This window comes from Chamaea fasciata, unplaced genomic scaffold (genome assembly GCF_029207755.1).
Source record: "Chamaea fasciata isolate MVZ Bird 193981 ecotype frontalis unplaced genomic scaffold, bChaFas1.0.hap1 SCAF_32, whole genome shotgun sequence".
Taxonomy (NCBI): Eukaryota; Metazoa; Chordata; class Aves; order Passeriformes; family Sylviidae; genus Chamaea; species Chamaea fasciata.
Window position 1 is genome coordinate 36,595 of NW_027094117.1, and position 10,253 is coordinate 46,847.

The following is a 10,253-nucleotide window of genomic DNA, read 5'->3' on the forward strand; positions in this document are numbered from 1 at the left end:
CCACGGCAGCTCCAAGGCTCCGCCAGCCGGGACGGGACGTGGGAGGGGGAGCAGGGCAGGGACGGGGCTGCCGGCGCCGGGGGAACACGAGGGACACCGGGGGCACTTCGCAAGCATTTAATGCAAAAGATAAAATTGATGAGGGAGACAAAAGCAACAGCAACAGTGGCACCATAGCACGGGGGCACACAGGGACGTGTCCCATTGTAGTGGGGTGGTGCTGTCCGATGCCAGGCACCCACCAAAGCTGCTCTGTCAGTGCCCTCCACAGCAGGACAGGGGAGAGAAAATTTAACCAAGGGTTCATGAGTTAAGGAGCAAGAGAGTTCCCTCATCAAACATCGTCACGGGCAAAACAGGCTCCAAACTGGAGGTATGAATTGAATTTATTGCTAACAAACTCAGAGTAGGATAACGAGAGGAAAAAACCCTTCAAAACACCATCCCCAGCCCTCCCTCCTTCCACCTCTACCTCCTACCCCGGTAGTGCAGGGACACAGGGAATGGGGGGCTACGCTCAGTTCATGCCCCTCAGTTCAGGCTTCTTCCTCTGCTAAGGGACAGGAGCCATTCTTCTGCTGCACCCTGGGGAACTCCCACTGGACAGTTCTCCGGAACTTCTCCAACCTCAGTCCATCCCATAGGCAACAGCCCCCCTCAAACTGCTGCAGCATGGGTCCCCTGCCACGGGGTCAGTCCTTCAGAGACAGGCTGCTCCAGCGGGGGCCCCTCTGTCCACAGGGTCACAGCCTCCTGTCAGGCATCCCCCTGCTCCAGCGTTGCTCCTCCAGGGGCTGCGGGGAGATCTCTGCATCCCCATGGATCTCCAGAGGCTGCAGGGGGGTCTCTGCATCTGGCACCGCTGTCTTTGGAGGCACCAGGAATAGGCTGAGCTCCGCCTGAAGCTCATCTCACATTCCCCGTTCTTGTAGGGCCCAATCCCCAGTGTGGATGTTCTGATGTCTCCTCAGCTCGAAGCTCCACCTGGAGCCCTTTCCACATTCCAAGCACCCGTGGGGCTTCGCACTGGCCTGAGCCTTCTCCACCAGCTCCAAGATCTGGCTGTATCTCCAGCCACCTCCCCAGCACAGGGGTGGGGGTCTTTCCTCCTCACAGCTCCTTGGGCTTGGTCTGCAGCCCCTCCTTGTGTGGGTGCTCTTGGGCTTTTCCTCACCACTGGATTTCTGTGCCAGGGAGCCGCTCAAAACAGCCTCTTCCACAAGATTCCGTGGCGGGGATTTCTTCTCCCTGGTCTCTGTCTGCAGCTCAGTGCCTGGAGTAAGGAAAGACAAGGAGAGGAAGGAATGAGGGAGGAAGCAGGACAGAATGACGAGAGGAAGGAAGGAGAGGATAGGATTTGCCTCTGTCAGAGGGAAGGGGAAGGAGATCCCCCCAGCCTACCCCTGGCAGGACAGCGTCGGCAGTGGGGTTATCCTGCAGCCGGGGGTGAGGCTGGGCTGGGAGATGGAGCAGAGGAGAGGGGGAAAGGGGCAACGACTTCCTCCTCACCTGCCTCAGTATCCCAGGCATCTTCTTTTTTCCTCGCAGCCTCCTTTACCTCCATCTAGACACAGTCTGAGATTGACAAATCCTGGCTTGGGGGAAAAGGCAGGGGTGAGCACCTTGGGTTAGCTGGTCCCACTGCCCAAGTCTCGCTCAAGAAGTCACCACCTGTTCACCACGGGGTGGGCCGAGACCCTGCTCACCTCTATCCTCCCCCACCCTGCCAGGCTGCTGAGGAACCCTAGCTTCGGGATCTCCCCATGCTGCTCTCCCCACTCCTCGCGAGTCCCAAAACCGATGTCACCCCCCCACGTCCTCCGGTACTGGGCAATCACCATGTGGATCCTCCATGATTCTCCCAAGGGACATTTGTGGCTCAGCTTTCAGGTCCTGTGAGATCCAAACATCCCAGCCGTTGCAAAAGGCCCTCCAGGACACCCTCTGAGAGATGTGGGGCGAGCTTCCCCTCCCTGTTCACCTGCTGGGGCCGGGGAATCTGCGGACTCAGCAGGAGGGTGGGGGAACCACGTGGTTCTACTGCTGCTCCTTCTCTTTCTGCTCCTGTTCCTGCTCCTCCTTTTCCCCCTCCTTGTCCTCCCTCCTTCCTCTTCCTCCTGCTCCTCCTAACCACCAAACCCAGACCCCCCCTTTCCCACCCCCTTGCCCCATGGCCGCTGAAGCACTGGATGCTGTGTGGGAAACCCCCTATGAGCTCCCCAGGGATGAGCAGGGGGCTTGGGGACCCCTCCAGTGCAGATCCATCCTGCCTCCCCACCCCGAGACCCAGGGAATCACTCCAGGGATGGAATGACGGGGACAAGAAAGGACCCATATGAAACCCCTTTTCATGTCCCAGCCCCACCTTTCCCTTCCCTCCCCCATTGTTTCTCCAACCCAAAGACCCCTCCCAACTCAGTTTGGGGGTCCCACACCTCTCTCACTCTCTTTGGGGTTCCCAGACCTCTCTTTCTCCCCCTCTTCTCTGCCTTCCTCATCATCCCCCCAGTCCCCACCACCCTTCTCCCCTGTGCTTGGTTTGGGGGATTCCAGGCCCCTACTGCTCAGACTGCAGGTACCATCCCCCTTGCCCTCAATTCAGGCAGCTCCTGGCAGCTTTTTTCTGGAAGGATCCCTGAGTTTTGGGATTTTTGGGATGCAGTTTTGGAGGGGGACAGCTCTGTCTGGCTTTCCCCTTCCCTGTTGTGGCCTCTCAGCTGCCCCTGACACCCCGAGGCTGCTGGGATTTCCCTCCTGGGGACAAGGATGTTCATTCCCTCCCAGGAGCCCAATGCCCGGCTGGGGGTCCAGGTCAGGGGCTCCTTGAGCAGCTGCCCCAGAACCTCCACCAGGGTCTCCCAGTGCAGCTGGAGCTGCTCGGTCTGGGGTCCCCAAAGCCCTCAGCAAGCCCCAAGGCCCTCCCAGGAACCCTCAGCTCCCTCAAACCCAGCATCCCCCACAGCCCCTGCAAGTTCCCCCCATGGCACCGGCCATGGCCATGTCCCCACATGCCACTGGCCATGTCCCACCATGTCCTCACCCATTGGCTGTTTCCCCACCACATTCCCATCCCTGTCATTGTCCCCCATACCTCTGTCCATGCTCGTGTCCTCTCACATCCCCCCGAACGGCCATGTCCCCATCCATGTCCACGTGTCCCCATGTCACTCTCCATGTCAGTGTTCCACCATGTCTATATCCTTCCATGTCCCCACCCCCGTCTCAGTTCAATGTCTTTATTTTTACTCCCATTTCAGATGTTTTGAAAGAATGAAAAGAAATGAAAAGCAAATCAAGGCCAAAAGAAAAGGATTTCCATGTCTGCTGGGTGAGGATCCATGTGCTTCAGTGGAAGGCAAGAAGCTTTTTCAGAAGGGTTTCCACCCCGCTGTCTCCAAAATCTTGGTCTTTGCCCAATCCATCACCATTTGGCTGCAGAAGAAGCCTTTGGGCCATAGAAAATCAGAATGGAATCACTGAGGTTGGAAAAGACCTCAAGACCTCAAGTGTTGTTGATGCCACCAGAAGATATGACTGAACTCAAAAGATTTTTTGGGGGTTGAAAGACAACAAATCCACTCTCCCCAGTGAATTCCTGATGTTGGTTTGCATCCCTATGGATCTTGCTGCCCCTGCATTCACCCAGGTTACCACGGGGAGCCAGGAACCGGTGGAGCCCCCCAGCCAGGTGTCTTCCCAACACGGATCACCAGGACCATAAATCACCAGGGCTCTGCCCAACGCGGGTCACTGGGGATCATCCAACGCCGATCCTCCCCTGGGGGACGGAGCTGGAGCAGCGCACGTAGCTCTTCCCACACTCGAGGCACTCGCAGGGCTTCCCTTATGGTGCCTCCGTTGGTGTTGGGTCAAGTGGGAGGTCTGGGTGAAGCTCATCCCACACTCAGGAATTCGTAGGACCTCTCAACAATGTGGATGTTCTGGTGTTCCCTCAAGTGGGAGCTGTAGATAAAGCTCTTCTCACATTCCAAGCATTTGTGGGACTTTTCTTCCTGCTCCATTTAGCTTTGGCTTGGGAATGACAAATCCTTGTTTGGGGGAAAAACAGGGAGCCTCCTTGGGCTGAGGCCTCCTTGGGCTGCTGCCCAAATCCATCTCTAGAACACAGCAGGCATTTTGCATCCATGAAAGTCTCCAAATTATCAAGATTCAGCCCAAAAAACCCTCCCCTGTGTTCCCCATCTCTGATCTCTACACTTTGGGGCTCCAGAGGTTTCTCTTCCCTGGGGGTCCCATGGCTCCAGGTATTCCCTTCTCTCCGAGGTCCTGCAAAGGGATGATCCAGGGGCTTTTGGTGGGGGCCCATGGGGTCCCGTCTCCCCTGATGCTCTAGTTTGAGATCCCAGGGATCCCTCCTCGACAGGCTCATCCCTTTCCAGCCTGCCAGGGGTCCCCCAGCTCTGGGATCATCCCTCTCTGCTCTCCCCACCCTGAGGGTCCAAGGGTTTTCCCTCCTCTGCTCTCCCAGGGGTCCCCAGGACCAATGTCCTCCCTCCACAGATACCGAACGACGGCCACATGGACCCCCAAAAATCCCCCCAAGGGGCTCAGCTTTGGGATCCTGCAAGATCCACACCTACACACACCAATGGGTAACTCCCAGGGATGGCAGATGATATCTGGGACTCAATTCTGGAACCTGCGAGCTCCAAACACACCCCAATAAAATAACTCACAGGGAAGCCCCGGTAGATTTAGGACAAAGTTCCCCTCCCTGCTCACTCACCACGGGACACTGTGGGGGTGATTGTCCCCTGGCTGGGGTGCTGCGGACACAGGGGGCACTGGAACCTCCTGTTTCTCCTTCTTTTGTCACCCATGCTCCTTGCCTTCCTGCTCCTCCTTTTCCTGTCTCCCTCCTAGTCCTGCTCCTCCTCGTTCCTAATCCCACCTCCACCCCAGTTCCTGCCTTCTGTATATTTAGAGTGGAGAATCTTGTTTGTTTTTAGAACTAGAACAAAGATGCCAGATGGAAGGAGGCTTGCTGGTTTCACTCAGAAGCATCAGTGAGCAAAGGTCACGTTTCCTTTGGTTTTCTCCCATCCTTGTTCCTCCTCAGTGTTCAGGCTGGGCTATCAGGTGTCCTTAGGGCTGCATTTTCACAGTTCCTCTTGCATCCTTTGGGCAATAGCCTGTGCCCTGGGAGGATTCTTTCTGCTCCTTGGTGACACAGGAGAACCTTCCAGGCGGTTTTTGCATGAGCTGCTGCTGTGATGTCACAGGAGCATTGCCACGTCCCCGTGGTGTTGCTCTTGCTGTGGGACACAGAGGCCGCAGTGTCCAGAGCGGCTCTGGGCGCCTGCTCCTTGCAGGAGGATCCTCCTGCCCGAGGCATTCCCAGCGGTCAGCCCACACCCTGACGGCTGTCCTTCTGTGCTTGCAGGGCTACAGTCTGCAGACGTGTGCAGCGCAGCCAAAATGTTCCAGAATTTGGTTGCTGCAGTTTGCAGCCTGTACTCTGTGGCTTATTCGGTGTATTTCTTGACCCACTTGGCACGTAAGTCAAGCTTTTCCCTCAGTGCAGATTCTGTGGCCTTGAGCTTGCTGTGTGCTTTCTGTTCTTCCTCTGGAAGTGGGTTGACTTTGTAACCAAATTGCCATGAAGACACCATTGGTTTGGGAGAGCTGCTGCCAGCAGCTGCAGCTGAAAAAAGGGGGTGTCTGCAGCCAGCAGGGTGTGCACAGCATTTGCAGGGGAGAGTTGCTGGGGGAGTTCCGTACTCTCAAGGGGAGAGTGTGTGGCAGCCGAGCCTGGAACTCCCTCCGTTTGCTGGTCGGGCCCAGAACTGACACAGCCCAGTATTTGGTGCTGTTCTCTTGCTTGCTGTGTGAAGGGACTGTGGCTCCTGGAGGGATGCTGTGAAAGCAAAATGCTCTCTTGGGCTTGCCTTGCTCTGTGGCATTTCCCACCACAGGCATTTCTTTTCCTGACAGCATCTGGTTCATGTTCCTTCTCCCATTGCAGGGCACCTGACAGGTGGATCTCGAGCAGCTCCTCCTTTGGTGAGTTCAAAGGGAACCTTTGGTGTTTGGAATTGTGCAGCAAGTTGTGAGCTCAGCGTGTGGCAGCCGAGTGCAAACCTGGGAGGCTGAAGGAAAGTTCCTGTCAGTGTCTTTGCAGCAGCAGCAGCAGCAGCAGCAGCAAAGGCATCCCTGGCAGTTTTCTCCTTTTCTGTTGAAATGCTTTTGAAGAGCTGCAGGTGTGGTTTTGCAGGCAGAAGATTGCTTGCTGGCTTTAGCCATGGTGGAGTATCAAATTCCCAACAATAAGTGGCAATGTCGACTTTAGCCCATTGTTTGTTTGTTTGAACAGCTGGGAACCCTATTTCTGCTTAGTGCAGCTGGATGTGTAGCTGAGGATAAATAAGGTGATAACTGAGATGGAACTTCCCGTCCCTCACACTACCGTCTGTCCACAGGGCACAAAAGCAGCATCAGCACCTCCTCCGGCTCCCTCTGCCTCCAAAGAGGAGGCCAAAGAGGAGGAAGGCAGCGGTGAACTTCCCACTCTTCAGGGAGATAATGGTGAACTTCCCTCTGTGCCGGGAGACGACAGTGAGCTTCCCGCTCTTCTGGGAGATGAGGGTGAACATCCCGCCGATTGGGAATACAACGGCGAGGCTCCCGCCGTGTGGGACAAGGACAGTGGACATCTCCCAGTGTGGGACGAGGATGGTGGACGTCACTCGGCACAGGGCGAGAATGGCCAAGCTGCCATGGCGTGGGACGAGGATGACGGACATCTCCCGGTGTGGGATGAGGACGGAGGACATCCTGTGGCTTGGGAAGAGGAGGGTGAATGTCTCCCAGCATGGGAAGTGGAGGGTGAACGTCCCATGGCTTGGAAAGACGATGGCCAACCTGCAGCATTTTGGGAAGAGGACGGAGAAGCTGCAGCGTTTTGCGAAGAGGACGGAGAACCTCCCTCTGCTGCGGGATCCTGGGCTGAAGGTTCTGGCAGCAGCACAGCCCTGCAGGCAGAGGAAAGAGGGGAGCAGTGCCTGATGCAGCTGAGTACGTCTGCTCTGTTCCTGTGTGCCAGAGCAGGTGCTGTGTGTGTGTCTCAGCATCAGCTGCAGCCGGTGTTGCTCTGCAGCTGAATGTCCCAGAGTGACTGATTGTCCTTCCCCAGCTGAGAACAAGGGCCCCCAGGGAGTGGGGCTGCATTCTGGCTCTGCTGCAAGGTGGGGTCTCTGTCTGGGAGAGAGTGTCTTCCATGTGGTTTCTTTCAGGAAACAGCGTGAGCGTGGGGGAGCCTGCGGAGAAATACCTGGAACTGGAGCAGATTGGCCAAGGGTGAGTGCAAGGCAGTTACTTCTACACGAGCAGGGCCCAGGTATTTTGCTGGTGCAGGATCAAGTGAGAAGTCAGGAGAGCTGCAGACACCTTCAGGCACTGGGGGATGATGCTGCTGTCTCTCAGTCCTGATCAGAATTGACAACTGTGGTCAGATAGCACCTCCAAAGGCCCCTGAGGCTGGCAGTGTCCTGCCTGCAGCAAGGAGCAGGACATGGAAGATCTTCTGTCCATGCAATTGGATTGCCTAAGAGAGCAACTCACCATCTGCTGACTGTCAGAGAAGAGTTCTCAACAAGATTGCTTTCAAATCTTTTACTTGCAAAACTATTCACCGCTCAGGATTATCAAGAGAATGGCTTCCAAACAGAAAGCAGAGATGAACTAAGAAGGGCTCTTTTCAGCACAAGTAGTAGACCCCACACATCCAGTAACAGACACAGAGCTGCTGCACTCAAGGGGAAAATGCATGATGCCCTGATGCAGGGCTCTTGTGGATCCTGCAGCTCTTAGGCAGGAAGTGCAAAAGGATGAAATACATTCTTTTCTAGTTCTTTAGACAGCCGGCCCCCAGCCCAGGTTTTGAACTAAAGGAATTCATCACGGACATTTGGGGTTTGCTCCAGCACTTTTCCTTCATGTTTGGCCTCAGTTTTCCCTTGCACACCTTGCATGGCAGAGGGCTGGTGGCTGCCGCGCCCTTCTTTCAAGGCTTGACGCGCCCAGGTGTTTTCTGAATGCTACAGGTAGAAAAGATCTCCTGTCTGCCTGACTTTCACTCCCAGGGTCTAAAGCACTGCTTCTTTCCTCTCTGCTGTTTTGTCTGCAGGGCTTTCGGAGCCGTTTGTAAAGGACTCGACAGGGCCACTGGACGAGAGGTGAGTGTCTGCTGACAGAGAGAGAGGGAGAGCAATGAGAAGATGGATGTCCAGAGCAAAGCTCTCTCCTAAAGCCTGCAGTTGTCTTTGGCTCTGGTGTGGCTGCCAGCCTGTGACAGGGATTATCTGAGCATGGGATGTGTGTGTTTGCTTTGTTGTGCAAGCCCAAGCAGAGCAGCTGCGTTTGAAATCATGAGCAAATGCCATAGAATTGCTAAAGGGTTCCCAGCTCTTTTGCTCTGTTTGCACAGAACCAGAATTACCTCCTGCTTGCAAAATGTGTTTGAATAATAATGAACATCATCATCATCATTCTAAGAGTGGTGGTAAACTAGGGCCATTTGAGAAGAGTGTAGGTGCAGAGAAGGTTGTTAGAGCTTTGAAGCTGAGGGACCATTTCTGCAGAGCTCACAAGGCCAAATGTCTCTGGCCACGTGTCCTGTAAGCAGCCCCCAGCCAGCAGAGCAATGGGCTGTGGGAATGGCACTTGCTGAGCTCTGGTGTCCCATCCCAAGGCAGTTTGGCACAGCCTGGCTGCGTCGCTCCAAAAAGACTCGCTCCGTGTTTGCTGTGGCCTCCTGCCACAGACTCCTCCAGTTGAAGGTCTGCAATGTCCCTTCAGGTGGCCATAAAGAAAATGAGTCTCCGAGGGCAGAAGAGGGAACGAGCTGTGAATGAGCTCCTGCTCCTGAAGGACAAGAAGAACCCCAACATTATCAACTCTTTGGACAGGTGAGTGCTTCAGCTCTCATCCCGTGCACGAGCCCTGTGTTAATCTTTCCTGGCATCCGCAGTCCGTAGCCTGTTTTGAGAAGCCTGACCCGGCCATATCTTCCTAAAACAACAGCCTGGCAGTTCACTCCCTCCATGTTCCTTTGTTGCACCACTTTGGTTTTCTCTTCAAGCGGACCCTATTTTCTGTGTCTTACAACAAGTGCTGATAATCCATGGCAGAAATTTTTTCCCTTGGTGTCTTCTTCCCAAATCTTTTCCATTGCTTCAGTTACCAGGAAGAGCAGGTTCTTGTTTCCAGAAAGGCCTCATCTGCCCATTTTTCAATGGCCCTGCCTGTTGCTGAAGAGACTTTCTGCAAGGTTTTCCAAGCAGTTGACCACTTTTATCCCAAGTGCTGCACGGCCTCCCTCCCTGGATAGCTCCGGAAGTTGTGTTGCCTTGTTGTGGAGTGATTGGTGGAAGTGATGAGTTCAGATGCTGAAGCAGCTGGGGGCAAGTGTTGTGGTTTCACATTGATCTGGGCTGTTGCTAAAAGTGCATTTTTCACTTGCTTGCCATCTAAGGCCTCTCCTTTTTCACAGGTGTCTCCTGTGAAAATCAGATGGGATTCTGTCCTCATTGACAAGTGACCTGGAAAGAAAACCCCACTGGAGGCTTTGCCATGGGGGAATTGAGCACTGCACATTCATCTCTGTGCCATTGTTTTCCTTTTCCAGCTTCCTTGTTGATGGAGATCTCTGGCTGGTGATGGAATACATGGATGGAGGAACTTTGCAGGATGTGGTCAGACAGACACGCATGGCTGAAGGAGACATGGCAGCTGTCAGTCGGGAGGTGAGGGATCCTGCTTGTGCCTCCCATGGCTTGGACACGATGCTCCTTCCAGAAGGGCAGGAGAAGAGGAGCGGCTCCACGCTCAGGGCTTTGTTTCTGTCTTGTTTTTATGAGCTGGAGAGGAAAGAGCCACTGAAATGAATGGCCTGCCAGCATCACTGCACTTCTGTTCTTGTCCCCTTTCCTGCTGTTGGGGTCCTCTGTCTTTTTTGGGTTTGATTTGCTCTTCTCAGCTTTGCCTTGGAACCATTTGCCTGGAGCTTGTGTGCACTGCACTCCTGGCCTGTCACAGCAAAGTTTCTGCTGGCAGAATTCTAAACTCTCCTTTCTTGGCTGATATATTCCAGCCATTGATTTTTACCCTGGTGTTTCTTTTTCTCTCTCAGTGTCTGCAGGGCCTGGATTTCCTCCATTCCAACCAGGTGATCCACAGGGATCTGAAGAGCTCCAACATCCTTCTGGGAATGGACGGCTCTGTCAAGCTGGGTG